Source organism: Marmota marmota, unplaced genomic scaffold (assembly GCF_001458135.2).
Source record: "Marmota marmota marmota unplaced genomic scaffold, marMar, whole genome shotgun sequence".
NCBI lineage: Eukaryota > Metazoa > Chordata > Mammalia > Rodentia > Sciuridae > Marmota > Marmota marmota.
The window spans coordinates 3,019,032-3,034,525 of NW_026000249.1; the positions used below are offsets into that span (position 1 = coordinate 3,019,032).

The 15,494-nt window shown below is 41.8% G+C and overlaps 2 long non-coding RNA genes across 2 annotated transcripts in view; one reads left to right on the forward strand and one right to left on the reverse strand.

Moving 5' to 3' along the window:
• The first annotated feature begins 3,231 nt into the window (after nt 1–3,231).
• LOC125614140 overlaps nt 3,232–15,494 on the forward strand; it is a 17,467-nt gene continuing 5,204 nt past the window's right edge. The window contains exon 1 of the long non-coding RNA XR_007344787.1: nt 3,232–4,361. This is a non-coding gene — a long non-coding RNA (uncharacterized LOC125614140). The remainder of the gene's footprint in view (nt 4,362–15,494) is intronic.
• LOC125614139 overlaps nt 5,781–15,494 on the reverse strand; it is a 17,249-nt gene continuing 7,535 nt past the window's right edge. Inside the window, exons 2-4 of the long non-coding RNA XR_007344786.1 lie at nt 13,049–13,053; nt 11,272–11,274; nt 5,781–5,794 (exon numbers count right to left, since the gene is read on the reverse strand). This is a non-coding gene — a long non-coding RNA (uncharacterized LOC125614139). The remainder of the gene's footprint in view (nt 5,795–11,271; nt 11,275–13,048; nt 13,054–15,494) is intronic.

A 15,494-nucleotide genomic window follows, 5' to 3' on the forward strand; every position in this document is an offset into this window, starting at 1 on the left:
GTCCCATAATTCTCTTGGACAGTTGGGCTCACCATATCTCCCAAGGATAGGAAGAGTTGGAGGAATATTTAATAGTAGGGAGGATAGAGTGGAAAGATGACAGAAGCTTTGGGCTAGGTCAGGCTTACTGCAACACCCACCAGCTGGGTAATCTTAGGTGCATTTATCACTGTCTCTGAGGTTTACTTTGCTTATCTCTACTATAAAGGAATAAAAGGCCATTTCAGGTGGTTTTCTTAAATAACTGGGATAAACATACAGTGTGCTAATAACTGTTTAACAACTGTTTGGTGAGGGGAGGGGAGCACTGATTTGTAGTATTGGCCCATTTCCATGCTGTAAATACCCTCATCATGGCTGATTTCAGATACCAGTGTGCCATCACTGAGAACTTCGGAAGAGATGTGCAACATCTGGAGCAAACTGTTGTATAGTAACCTGTCTAGAATGTGTAGCAGGCACTCAGAAAAGATTATACCCCCTGCCTTTCCCCCTCATAGGAACATTTATGTTCACATAGGGCTTTACCATTTTTAAAGCATTTTTACATATGCTAGCTCATGAAATTCTCAGGATAACACTGTGAGATGAGAGGGTGGATATTATTTTTGTGTTTTTGGGGTGAGAGTCCTCCAGCTCAGAGAGATCAGAGTAAGTCACTCACAGTTATGTAGCAAGTAATTCATAAAATGGGTGTAAGGCACCAAGACAGAGCCCCCCAAGGCTGACAGCATTCTACTCCTGGAAATTTGTGACTATCTTTGGTTACTCAGCAAAAAGGGATTAGGTTGCAGGTGGGATTAGGATTGCTAGTCAGCTGACTTTAAAAGAGAGAAATTGTTATGGAATATCCAGGTATACCCAATATAATGAAGGGGTCCTTAAAACTGGAAGAGGTTTTTAAAAGGAGAGAGTTGGAGAAAAATGTAACTGCAGAGGAACGAAGACAGAAATGCTACATTGCTGGCTTTGAAGATGAAGGCAGGTCCAGAGCCAAGGAATGAGAAATGGTCTTCAGAATCAGGAAAAGCATGAAAACAAATTCTCTTCTAGGGCCTCCAGAGGTAAGAGGTCCTCTACCACCTTGACTTTGACCCAGTGAGACTTCTGAATAACAGAACTGTAAGATGATAAATGTGTGATGTTTGAGCCAAATTAGTGATGATTTGTTACAGCAGTGCTAAGAAACTCCCTGGCAGTCAGGTCTGCTCCTCGCTCAAGTCTCAGCTCAAATTCCAGGGGGATTCTTCTTTTCCTTGCCCTTTCTGGTCTTTTGCTGTCTCCTGAGTTCCCATAACACCTGGCTTTTAGCACTTACCATATGGTTGCGATTCTTTGCATACCTGTCACTCTTCTGCCTAATCCCTAAGGACAGGCAGAATATTCTTGTCATTTTTGCATCACTTTCCACCAGCACAGTGCTTTCCCCAAGATCAGAGCAAAATAGCCAGATTTTGAATATAGGAGTATGTGAATAAATTAAGGAATGAATGGAAGCTGACATTAGCAATAGCACTGCACCTCATCACCACGAGGATTCATGGCGCAGAGCTGTCAAAGCTGCAGAATAATCAAGAGCATCTCTTGATGGTGGTGTGAGCCACCCTCCCCCTTCTGCACTGCATTCTGGGGTCTTTAGGAAAGATCAAGACTGCTTGTCTTCCCACTGGCTAGCACAAGTGGCCTTCCCCCAGAGACCAGCGTGCATCTGCTATGGTCTTATGCAAGGGTGGGGGATTCTGGCTCAGACTGCAGAGACAGGCATGATGTATGCGTTCAGGAGCCTCAGACTCTGCTGTCAGCATCTTTGTCTCAGCAAAGCTCATAATTGGATTTGGGCCTTTAGGCCAGTCACTTATTTACTGTTCTCATTTATCAAATGTGAGAAATTCTAGCCCTGTGCTCTGCTTACATCTAAGACTTCTGAAGAAAGGAACAAAAGAAGTATGAGCAGGCTTTGAATACTGCCACACAATACACTGAGAGCAGATGTGACCACATGCTCAGAATAGCCAGGGCTACATAGCAAAGTTCACATTCACACGGGAAGTGAAAGTGAACCACGTCACTGCTTCTATCATGTGACAGCTGTGGGGTGCTAATCAACTCTCAGGGCCTGTAGTTCTTCCTGTGCAAGATGAGGATAGTGATAGTTCCCATTTATGGAGCATGTTCAATGTGCCTGACCCTGTTCTAAGCCCTTCTCTGTTATTTTATAGTCATACAAGTCATCAGTGTCAGAATTGGAAGCAGTTACATAGTTTGTGAGCCTAGTGACCTTGTTCAAAAATGATTGAGATGGGCTTTGGGGTGTGGCTCGGTGGTAGAGCACTTCCTTAGCATGCTGAAGATCCCCACACCACAAAAAAAAAAAAAATCAAGATTTTTCAAGATGGCAGCAGTGGAATGTTAAGCCAAGCCCAGAGCCCTCCTAAGTACAGGCCCCTATGTCACTGCATAGGAGGAACAGCCATGAACCTGGCCCTGAGCAGAATTAGCATACAAATCCTGGCACTTTGTTCACTTTGACTTCTACTTGAACATCTGTGCTACAATAGCTGTCTTTTAAGGTCATTGTGAAGTTGGAATTGAGATTAATGCATTCCTGGTCAAGGGAACAGTGTGAATAACTGGAGGTGTAGGCATGTAGAGGAATGTGAAGGAGGAATAATAAACCCTGGTGGCTGAGGGTTTGGTTACTTGGAGGAAGCTGAATGTGCTGGTTGATAATCCTAGCTGCCCACAGTGGTGCTCTCTGACTGCCAACCTGAGGTCCATTACTGCCAGTGATGAGGAGTGCTGGAAGGCTTTGAAGCAGGACATGGCAGGGCCCTCGCCAGTGAAGTAACCCTAGGGGGCAGTGTGGGGCAGAGCTGCCTAGGGCAGGGCACTCCCTAGAGGACGCTGTTGCTCCAGCACTCCCTGGCCCAGCAGAGCAGAAGTCTGAAAGGGAAACAAGAGAACAGCTTCCACGTAAGTAGAGTTGATGTTTGGCATTACAATCTGGACACACAGTATTGGGGGTATAAAGAGAAGCTTATGATACCTACTGGTCTAGTCTTTTGTTTGGTGGGACATCAGACCTATCTTGGTGTGTTATCACATACAGACTATATTTTTAGTACACTACAGACAGAGTACAAATCTTTAGGTAGTAAAAACTCTTTGAGAAAAAGAAACGGGTGCAACTCTCTAAAATAACAGCTGTTACTGGCTATAAACTTGGGCATTTCTCTATTTGGGCTTTTTTCCCTAAATACTCCCTTCCAATTTGCAGAGGCATAATCAGCTTTCCGATTATGTTCCTTGCATATAATTATATCATATAATAATGACAATTGTAAACTCTGGACGAAACAAACAGTGCAATTAAAACAAAACAAAATGAGAAAGAAAACAAATTTTCCAAGTCTTTCTGAGATTCTTCTCTCCAACTAAGTAGGAGACTAAGGGATAGGACATCTCAAGCCCAGCTGCCTACATTCAAATCCCAGTTCTCACTAACCAGCAATATGAGTTTGGAAAAGTTAAGTAATCCAATTTTCTACCATGAAGTCAGAGCAACCAAACCTTATCTCAATTACACATTGTTACCATGTTCTGAAGATTAAATGAGAAAAGCTTAGCTCAATCTCTAGGATAGAATAAGTGGGCTATAAATGATAGCTGTTATCAAACTTTCCAGATTTTTACAATCACCCTGAATGACATTTAAGATCACAAACATCTAAATAAAATCATCATGATTTTCATGACTATCTATTTAGTTTCAAGGAAGAATGAAGACCCCATAGATAAGAGGTTGGGTGTTGCCTTATGACTGCCCTAGAAATCTAGAAAGAAGGGCTTATGAGCTTTCCCTCCCATGTAGCTAATAACAAACAGGGTATCTGGCTAAATATCAGAAGTCTGAGTTAGTGAGGCCACAGGAAGGGGGAAGCAGCCCATGTCTGTACCTGTTTCTGAAGAGGAGCTCTCCAGATTAAACACAATTTTCCCACTATTTGTGATTCAGAGTTCAAACCCTGCCACCTCAGTATCTGTTCAAGAAGCATCATTTATTCAGGGCTGACATTGCTATGTGCTGGAGATTCAAAAAGAAATAAGACCTCACCTGCCACTGAGGAGACCCAGCCCAATGGGGAGAGGAGACAGGGCAGCAACAAATGACCGCAACTAGGGCAAATAATACCACAACGGAAGACTTTCCAAAGCATGGGGGTGTGGGGCCTACATCCTGCCTCAGAGTGTCAAAGCTTCACCCAGCCAACATTTAAAGCACAAATCTCTAAAATGGCTGAGAGACAAGGAACCTTCTGGATGATGGAAGTGTTCTGCATCTGTATGGGGCTGATGGATATGTGAGTGTACATAGTTTTCAATATTCATTGAATACATGCTTAAAATGAATGCATTTTGTTTTATGTAAATAAACCTCAATCAAGTTGATTGTGAAACTGCCAAAAGGGAAGTTACCATGCTGTCATGTTAGCACATTGCCTGGCAAGTAGTGGACACTCAATAAGTCTCTGCTGAATGATACCATGAGGAGCAGGGGGAGGAGGCACCAAAGCTGTGTGCATCCCAAGGAGCCTAGTGGACATTGCTCCTGCTTCTGAACTCTGCTTTTGGGTTACCATAAGAATATCAGAGCCTTGCTTTGTCTGAGTACAGGCTTTTGCTGGGTGGACCAACTCAGAGACTCCCAGGTCCCTTTGTCATGTTGGTGTCTCCCGTTTGCTTTTTTTTCTTTTTAATATTTATTTTTAGTGTAGTTGGACACAATACCTTTATTTTATTTTTTATGTGGTGCTGAGGATCAAACCCAGGGCCTCGCATGTGGTAGGCAAGCGCTGTACTGCTGAGCCCCAGCCCCAGCCCTCCCAATTTGCTTTTAAAGCTTGTCGTTCACAAAGCCCACTTGGTAGAACTCTAAGCCATCTTCCCAGAGGCAGCTCTCTCCCAATACCTCTCCTCCTCACTCCCCCCTACTCCCTCTCCTCCTCCCACCCCCTCTTTCTTTTCCCCTTTCTAACTGGGCCTGGGCTAGTGGGAACCCCTCAAAGGAGAACTTAGAGGTCTCAGATTTGCTGAGGTAGGTGGTACGTGAGTGTGTGAAGTGTGTGTAGGGGGGTATGTTTGGGTGGGACTGAAGTCGCAATGGACTCTGAAAGGATCTAAGTTTTCTCTCTCTTTTTGGACTGGGGATTGAACCCAGGGGTGCTTGGCCACTGAGCCACATCACCAGTCTTTTCTTATATTTTATTTAGAGACAGGATCTCGCTGAGTTGCTTAGGGCCTCTCTAAATTGCTGAGGCTCACTTTGAACTTGCAATCCTCCCTCAGTCTCTTAAGCAGAGTGAAGCCGTTGGGATTACAGGTGAGCACCACCCCACCCAGCTGATTTCCCTTCCAGGGTAGAGTTGCCACAGAAAATATAGGATTCTCCATTAAATTACAATTTCAGATAAAATATTTTTCAATAGAAATGTTTCAAATATTCCATTTGATATACTAAAGGGTGGTTTGTTATTTACCTGAAATTCCAATTTAACGGGCATCCTGCATTTTTATTGGTTAAATCTAACAACCCCTGTCTCAGGGTATGGTGGGGAATGGCAGGAAAAAGAGAGAACATGGGATTCCTTTAAGGCTCACTTGGCACTCTCAGAGAACCAAAGCATGGAGGGAGCCTACATAATTCTCTGTGACAGAGAGCATCAGAATCAAGGCCAGCTATGGCAGGAACAGTAGGGATTATAGAGTGGTTGTATGAGGCTTCTCTCCTCTGCCTCTGTGTGTAGTGATTATCTAATAACATTTGTGTGGAAACAAGCAGTTGACAGACATGGGAAGGGAACAGGGGATGAGAAAATGCTTTGTTCCCCTCCCCCACTCTCTGTCCCATGGGACTCCATCACCCATGCTGTACAGAGAACAAGTCAGGCAAGTCTGAGGGACAGGGATTATGGGCTACAATCAGAGGCTAATATGGGAGCAGAGATTGGCATCACCTGTTTTTCTAGGCTTGCCCCATCTGCCACTGATATGTGTCCCTCCCTTGTAGCACCCCCACCTCAGTGTCCCATTGGCACTTCAGTCTTGAGGGAGGCCTAGGCAAAGTCAGTGGAAAGTTACTTCCACATCAACGGTCCACTGAGGGGTGATGAAACCTCAGGAAACCACAGCTCCTCCCCTACTGGGGCACCAGGCCAGAAGCCACCCTGCTGGTCTTGGGACCCAGTTCTGGCCTCACTAAGTGCCCAGAGACCTTGGGCAAGTCACTTACCATGTGCCTCATTTCTTCACGTATAGGAGGGAAGCTGGTTGCCCACTGTCACCCTCAGAACTTTGGGGAGACAAGAATGAGCTAGCAGACACAAACAATCAGCAAAATAAAAAATTTAACATCTGTATAAGTATACACTTTTATAATGGTTCAACCTGGCTACAGGTGCTTCTACTTAAAGAAACCCCTCTCATGAATAATTCAGTCATGTTCACACACACCACTAGATGATCCTAAGAGCAGCTTCCCTAAGCTGCTGAAAATACAGATGATGAAGTTCACCAAAATGTAGTGTCCTGCCTACATTTTACAGAAAAATATCCAATGCATAGCAGCTGTGTTGAAGGGTGTCCCTTAGCGGGGCCTGCATGGGGGCTGGCTGACTAAATTTGGTGTGTTGCGGGAGCATTGTACAAGGTAGCATTGTACAAGGAGGGCCTGCTGCAGACTTGTCAGGGTTAACCTCATTTCAGGATGTAAGAGTGATAGACTTGAAAATAACCATCCTCCTGCCCATTTAAGAACACACGTTCTGGGCTGGAATTGTGGCTCAGCAGTAGAGTGCTTGCCTAGCACCTGTGAGGCGCTGGGTTGGATCCTCAGCACCAATAAAAATAAATAAACAAATAAAGGCGTTGTTTCCAAAAAAAAAAAATAAATACAAGTTCCTTCAGTTGCAAATAAGCAGGAAGTCCCCTTCCTCTGGCTGCCTCTGGGGCCTGTGTCTGGGTGGTGAGTTTCACTTCCTTCCAAAGGTGTTTTCTTCCTAAAGAAACCAGGAACCCAGGGTCACATTCTGTTTCTTTCAAAGGCACACTCAACCACCTATGAGTTGGTTTTGTGAAAAGATGCTTGAGGGCTGGGATTGTGGCTCAGTAGTAGAGCGCTTGCTTCCCATGTATGAAGTACTGGGTTTGATCCTCAGCACCAGATAAAAATAAATAAATTAAATAAAGGTATCATGTACAGCTACAATAAAAAGGAATATATTTTAAAAAGATGCTTGGATGGGAGCATACACAAACAATATTTAAAACCAATAGAAAAGGAATATCTGCCTCTGGAAAAAATGTCCATTTTGTAAAATGGATTTTCCATTCCCTTTCCCCAGAGGTAAGCTCTAGTTAACAGTTCTTAAAATTCCCTTCTGGAAATTGTTTCTATACACCTGACTTATATTTGAATTCTACAGAGAAGGCCATACACTATTTATGAGGTTCCCTTTTTTTCTACTTGAGAATATACTTCGGACATAGTATAATATAGTACCATGAATAAATCTGCCTTCATCTTTTTCTGAGGCCCCTATGGTTTTCCATTGTTTGATGTTCTATCATGCACTTAATCTCCTCATTACTATACACTCCACCTCATGACCAGTGTAACTCCACATCATGTACAACCACAAGAATAGGCAGTTATATTCCATGTATGTATAATATGTCTAAATACACTCTACTGTCATGTGTATATAAAAAGAACAAATTACAAATTGCCATTCTCAAAATATACATATACACTCTGCTTTCTTCTATCTTTCGCTCCATCTACAGTGCTATGGGGGGAAAATACGTATTTGCAAACATGTCCATACACGCACATCCATACCTTTGCATAAGTGTCTAAAGTAAGGCTGTTGATAAAATGTAAACAGTGGCACTACTGGGTTAAATTGGAAATGCCTTTTTGATTGTCAATGCCCCTGGTACCTCTGAAAAGTGCACACTAATTTAGACTTCCAACAAGGATACGTGAGAACTGCTTTCACTCTTCTTTCCCTGCATTCTGGCCAAGGCAGGCATTACTCAACCTTTTCATTTTTGTTGGTCTGAAAGGAACAGTGAGGGCCTCCTCGTTTGATTTGCATTTGAAAGCCTACCCTACAGGGGCATCTTCCTGCCTGGATCCTGGCTCAGTGAGGAGGGGCTTGGAGGCCCAGACTTTGGAACCAGATAGAACTGGATACAATCCCAAGTCCACTGCTTGCCAACAATGATGCCTAGAGCCTTGGCTGCTCCATCTATAAAATGAGCATCCTTAAGACCAAGTTCATGGGGGTTTGGAGAGGCTGCAATAAAACAATACAACTGATCACTACAAACAATAGTGTTTCCCGTCAGAGCAACATACATGTTTATATACTTATTTATCTATACTATATATTTATCTGTAATATATAATTATAAATTATATATGTATATATGCTGTTTTGACTTTGTCAATGGCTGATTTAATGTTTATAGTATCTGAGATCTCACCTTCTCCTCACTTGCTGCTCCGTGTTTGAAGGGGAAAGTGAAAATGCTAGAAAATAAAACTTGAGACTGTCGCATGAAATGGTTGGACTTACTAGTTGAGCTGCCTGGGGCATGCTACTTCCCTGGGCCCCAGTTTCTTTTTCTGCAAAAAAATGAAGTGTCTATTACACCCAGCCAACAGGGTGGCTAGGGGAATTCAGAAGCACTCAGGGTGGTGCCTGACTCTAGCAAGGTCTCCATAGGTCATTCTTCTTGTAATTCTTGGCAAGGATCCCCCAAACTGCTTGACCCAATCCCCCCAGGAGGCTAAAAGGAAAGGAGAGTCTCCTCAGCTAAAACAGATGTGAATCAAATTCCTACTACCTGTCAGGTTATCGGAAAACCCATTGAGCCTATAAACACTGAGGCACGGTGCTGCAGAAGGATGCCTCCAACTTTGTGGCCCAGTGTTTTAGATACAGTGACATCCTGCTATGCTCAGCCTCAGGGAGTAGGTTGAAACATCAGCCCTGTTGTTTTTCATTTCCCCTGAAAAGGTCATCAACAGCCCCTTTCTCTAGTGCTTAGTAAAAAATGAGTCTGCTTTGTGAAAAAATCTTTGGAATGATTTTTGCAAGGTAAATACTCTGATGTTTCTCAGATGTCAGCTGAGTTTCTGGTAAGTGAGGATGATGCTGATGTGGTTTCTCTGTGTCCTTCATTCCACATGGAATCTCATTTGCATTTGCTCATGCTGTGGAAAGTAATTCACCCTATGGAGGCTGCAAATAATCCCCTCATAACTGAGCTAAGGGCTTTTTGTAAAGACAACTGAAATAACCACGCCACATAGAAAATAGAGACATATTAAAGAGCAGGCCTCAAAAAAAAAAAAAGCTTTCTAGGGTAGCAACCTGGCAAATAACACCTTTATCAAGTGATCAAAGTTAACATTCCCAATAATGGATCAAACTAACATCTCATGTGCCTCCTGATGCAAAACACTGAGAAGGTCACAGCATCTCTAACAGAGTATGCCTGCCAAAAAGAGAAAGCCCAAATCGAATCATGAAGAAACATCAGTTAAACCTAGATTGAAAGATATTCCACAAAACGACTGGGCTGTCTTAAAAAATATTAGCCTTATGGAAGACCAAGAGAGGCTGAGGAAGTTCTAAATTAAAAGACACTGACAGGAAATGACAACTGAATGTGATGTATGCTCCTGGATTGGAATCTGGACCAGAAAAAACTGTTGGAAGGATATTATCAAAACCAATAGACAAAATTGGAAGCAGGTCTTTAGATTAGATAGCTGTATTGCAGCAAAAGGAAATTTCCTGGCACTGATAATTGTACCAAGGCCATCCTGGAGAATGTCCTTGCTCTTAGTAAATGTACACTCAGTGTTCAGGGATAAAAATGTGTTGTATTCACAACTTATCCTAAAATGGTTTAGAAAAAAATAGGTAACTAGGTAGGTAGAATTAAAAAACAAATGTGGGCTGTGGCTGTGGCTCAGTGGTAGACCACTTGCCTGGCACATTTGAGGCACTGGGTTTGATCCTCAGCACCACATAAAAATAAAATAAAGGTATTGTGTCCACCAACAACTAAAAAAAAATACATATTTTAAAAAATGTGACAGAATATTAATTGGAGAATCCAAGTGAAGAGCTTGCTGGAATTAATTGTTATATTTGTGCAGTTTTTCCTTAAGTTTGAAATTATGCCAAAGTAAATTTTTAAAAACAATCTGGTAATTCCAAACCATGGTGTACATTACAAATTAAACAATAAAATGGGTCCTAGTTAAGAAAGGAAACAACATATTAAAGTTGTAGAAATTTAAAACAAAAAGCAAATAGTACCTCTCTCCTGACACAAAGCACTGGTCCTTCCATTCCTTATCACCCATGTTTACACCCTATCTTCAATTCCTGGAAGTTTCAGCATTTTTTAAAAATTTTTTTAGTTGTTGATGGACCTTTATTTTTATTTATCTGTTGGTGCTGACAATTNATATATATTTAGTTGTCAATGGATCTTTATTTTTATTTATTTTTATGTGGTGCTGAGAATTGAACCCAGTGTCTCAAATATGCTAGGCAAGCACTCTACCACAACCCCAGCCCAGTTTTAGCATTCTTGTTCACAGAATAATTCAGTTTGGTTTTGGTTTTGTTTCTTTCAAATTTCTCTTAGTATATAATGTAAAGCTCTTTCATCCAACGGATATGCATGAAAGACCCAGTAGGTGTCAAGCAGTGACACTCATCCTAATAGCTCTTGTTCTCACCAGAAGTAAAGGGCATAGAAAGTTGTGTCTCTTCTTCCCCTAGTTGCCTTTGGGAGAGGAGGTGGGAAGAATGGGAAGAAGAGAAACAAAAATCTTCATTAAAATACTTCCTGAGTGGGTGCACGGCACACACCTATAGGATTGCAAATTCAAAGACAGCCTCAGCAACAGCAAGGTGCTAAGCAACTCAGTGAGACCCATCTCTAACTAAAATAGGGCTGGAGATGTGTCTTAGTGGTTGGGAGCCCTGAGTCCAATCCCCAGAACCAAAAAAACAAAAAAACAAAAAAAGAACCTTCCTGACCTGTCTACTTGTGCTTTCCTGGCAAATCAAATGTCTTACGTCCCATTAAGCTCCAAAACTTCCACCCCCCAAAACCTGAGTGCCCCCCCCACAGCCTTCCCTACTTCCATGGATGACCATAATCTGTGGTGTCATCCTTGACTCACTTCTTCTCCCCTATGAATCCTATAAGTCAGCAAATCCACTTGGCTCTACCCTCAAATTCTATGCAGCATCTGTCCACTCATCCCTACACTACTGTCCCATCTGGGTCCATCTTTCACCTGAACTTTGCAATCACCACCCAAGAACTCTCCCTTCTTCTAGTCTATTCTCAACTCAAAAGCCAGAGTGGTCACTTTCAAACCTAAATCATATCATGGAACTTCTCCCATTGCAAATTACCAGAGACTTCCTAACTCACACAAAAAGGAAAGGTCAAGGTTCTTAAAATGGCCTACAAAGTCCCTCATGTTTATACCACCCATCCCAAACTTTAATGAAGTTATTTTTATCCATTTGACATCATATCTTGTGCATCTTTGGATCATTGTTACTCTCCTTACTTCAGCCATGCTGTGCATGTGATCCTTGCTCAGGGCTTTGCCATTGGTTATGACCTCTCCCTGGCATGCCATCCCCAGATGTCACTTTTTCATTCCCTGGAGTCTTGCTTCAGATGGCACTTTGTCAATGGAGCCTACCTGGACCACCGCTCCTACATATAGACTCCTGTTATTTCTCCTCTGCCTGCTTCAATTTTTCATATTCGTGTTCTAGTATACTATCCACATTATTCATTTTTAAAAAATATGTATTTTTCCTCTCTATCCCACTAGAATGTAATATCATTAAGAGCAGAAGTTTTGTTTATCAAGATATCCCTGGCTCCTAGAACACTCTTACCAGAAACTAGTTGCTCAATAAGTATTTGTTGAACAAATGAAGATTATTTTTTAAACTAAGCATAAGGGATCAACAGAGTTGCATTCTTTTTATGTATGCTATAAAAGATAAGCAGGACCATCAGGGATCTTTTAATAAATGTTTAATATCTTTCAATAAAGGTATTTATTCTGGATTTTGGAGTCTTATTCAAATAACAATTATTATTGCAAATGATACAAAGCATCTGGCACTGGTTAATAAATGGGAGTATGAGTTTTTCCTCACTTTTTCATTCTGTAAATCTATGCAGAGTTAAGACCAACTTCACAAGTTAAGGACAGAGTCCCCAAGATTTCCTCACTTCAGATACCAGTCACACTTCAAGGGTCCCAGGAAAACTCTCTCATCTGACCAGCTGGCTAAAAATTCAAGGGTTCCTATGACCATCCTCAGGTTTAATAATTCACTAAACCAACTCACAGAACTCAGGAAAGTGTTATGCTTCCCCTTACAGTTTTATTGTTGCAAATGAAACAGAGCAGAATCAGCCCAAAGAAGAAAGGCACAGGGTGTACTCTGGGAGCATTCCAAGTGCAAAGCTTCTGTCATCCAGGGGGCTGTGCTAATATCCCAGAATCAAAGTGGGACAATATTCAAAGAGTATTGTCAAACAAAGAAATGTATTTGAGCTTTGGTGTCATGAATTCTTATTGAAGCATATTAAAAAGGCATGATTGGTAAAAATTACTGGCTATATGGTTGAACTCTATCTCCAGCTCCCCTTCCCTCCCCTTCCCATCCCTTCCCTTCCCTGAGATTAAGCTGATATCATGTGGCTTAAAGTCCCACCTCTCTAATCACATAATTGGTCTTTCTGGCCTAGCCAGCCTCACATCCTAGTCATCCTATTAGCATAAACTATCCACCAGTAAAGCAACTCATTATCATAAGTAATCAGGCATAGTCCAAAGAGCCCACCATGAATAAAAATGTTACTCCAATCATTTGAGAAATTGTGAGGGTTTATAAGCTACCTACTAAGAACAAGGAACAAAGACTAACCAAATTCTGTATTACATAAAACAAAATACAGTATTCTAGCTATAAAAGTAAGGTATTTGTGCAAAATACTCATAGAATGCAAAATATAAAATTCAGACACTAAAACACTTCTTCATGGCCCAAACCAAAATTGTGTCCATGTCTGTATATAGGTAGAAAAACAAAAAGATTCAAGTCCAAGTATATGATATTTCTTTGTGCCAAGTACCATAAGTAGTAAAAAAAGAGAGAGAGAGAGAGTCATTTTCCTGAGTGAGGAAATTTCATCTTTGGAATCCAAGCATTCAATTTCAAATTTGAGAAATGGATACTTGAGTGACTATCCCCACCAACTGCCACTACCACAACAAAATCAGGTGTACTATTGTTAGCTGAGCTTTGGGAACAATTCCAGCATTGATAAACCATTCTATATTTAGGTAAAATATTGATGATTGAGCTTCATGAACAACTGAATTTGACCCCCTCTCATCCTAGATGTACAGTCTTCCTCCTGAAGTTTGAATACCATGAGCTTTAGCACCTAAAACCATGCCCAAAGGAAGAGGAGCCACAGTTGAAAACAAGGAGTTTTGGTTTGTAGTCTTGGCTCAGCTAATCAAATGAACACCCTTGGGCAGTTCTCTTAACCTCTCTATGCGGAATTTCATCCTCTGCAAAATACTCTTACCTAGCCCCTTTATTTGCACAAAGGTCCTTTAAGGATAAAACGACATAATAGATGAGAAAACATCTTGACCAAGTTCACAAACACTAGATTAATATGAGTTGTATTACATAAAGAATTATTAAACTCCAAAATATAAGGTAATATCTATAAGCTGGAATTCTTCCCCTGGGATGGCTCATGTAAGTATAGGCAGCAGGGAGCTGGGAAAATGGATAGAGATGCTGGAAAAACTTGCTCCTTCATTGGCTTTAGTATATTCCAGTCTATTCTGATGTGTAAGTAAGCAGGTAACCCTTGGACAGAAAAAAAAAATAATAACCTGACAGAAAAGAAGAGAGCTACTGTATGCACTTCTCATGAGCCCTAGAAAAAAGGTCACCAGCTCCTAGGGTAACTGGGCACAGATTGAAGCTTTGCTGGATGCTGAACCATCCATCTATTGTGTACAACCACACTGACCCTCCAGCACAAGGAAGGGGTTAAAAGTGAGGAGCCCAGAAAACTTTCAAGCAGGCTCACAATCTTTCTCACTGCAAAATCAGGATGAGGCATCCAAGAACTGGGAAAAGGAACCACTGAAGGTTATTCAGGGAAGTTCCTTTCTCACACAGGTCAAAAGACCAGGATTTCCTGGGGAGCAAGGGGTGTGTGTGTGTGTGTGTGTGTGTGTGCGCGCGCGTGCACGTTCACACTGTGCACAGGCGTAGCTCAGTCCTGAGTCAGCAAGGTTAAGCCTCAAGTGGAGAGAAAATGGAGAAAGGGATGAAAAATCACCAGTACTAGCATTGGTACCACAAGCTCTGCTGGAGAACCTTGATCCAGTATCCTTGCCTCCTCCAATGTGGGCTAGGGATGGGAAGTGGACCAAGACCATGTGGCCTTTAAGCTGTGCCACCAGAGTGCATGCATGTTTAGACTTTAGTGTGATTACAAATCCCATTTGTTTTTGTGCTTTAAGTGTGTTTTCCTTTATTTTCCTAATGAAAAGCCCTTTTGAAAATTGCCACCACATTCTCAACTGAACTAGGCAGAGAAGGATGTTTCCACACCTGGGCAGCATTGGTGGCCATGATGAGGAAGGTCACTGTGATCAGAGGAAGGGGCACGTGAGTAGATGGACCCATTCTTGGTCCAGGAGAACCCAGTGGCACTGGCACACACAGTGAAGGAGTATCTGAGAAGAAGTATCTGACTTCATAACTCAGGGGACACTATGCAAAAGGGAAATGCAGAACCTTTGTTCAAAGTTATGAAGAATATCAAGATGGTGGCAACAGAGCACTAAGTCAGGCACCTCAGGGTCAGCCCAAAAGGTTGCTCTTAGCCTACGTAGGTTTTCCCCTCATATTTGAACCAATTATCTATTACATGCACTTCCATTTTCTTACCATAATGTCATTACCACCTCCTGTTGATGATCTGGGAATTATATTTTATAAAAAAGTTTTGACATCCACAGAAGTACATTAAAATATATGAACACTTGTTACTTCCTAAGTATACATCTACTTTACAATGGAATAAAAAGCTTATCATTTTTTAACACAGAAAACTGTTGGGGGGGTGCTGGGGATGTGGCTCAAGCAGTAGCACGCTCGCCTGGCATGCACAGGGCGTGGGTTCGATCCTCAGCACCATATACAAATAAAATAAAGATGTTGTGTCCACCGAAAACTAAAAAATAAATATTAAAAACTCTCTCTCTCTCTCTCTCTCTCTCTCTCTCTCTCAAAAAAAAAAAAAAAAAAAAAAAAAAAAAAAAAAAA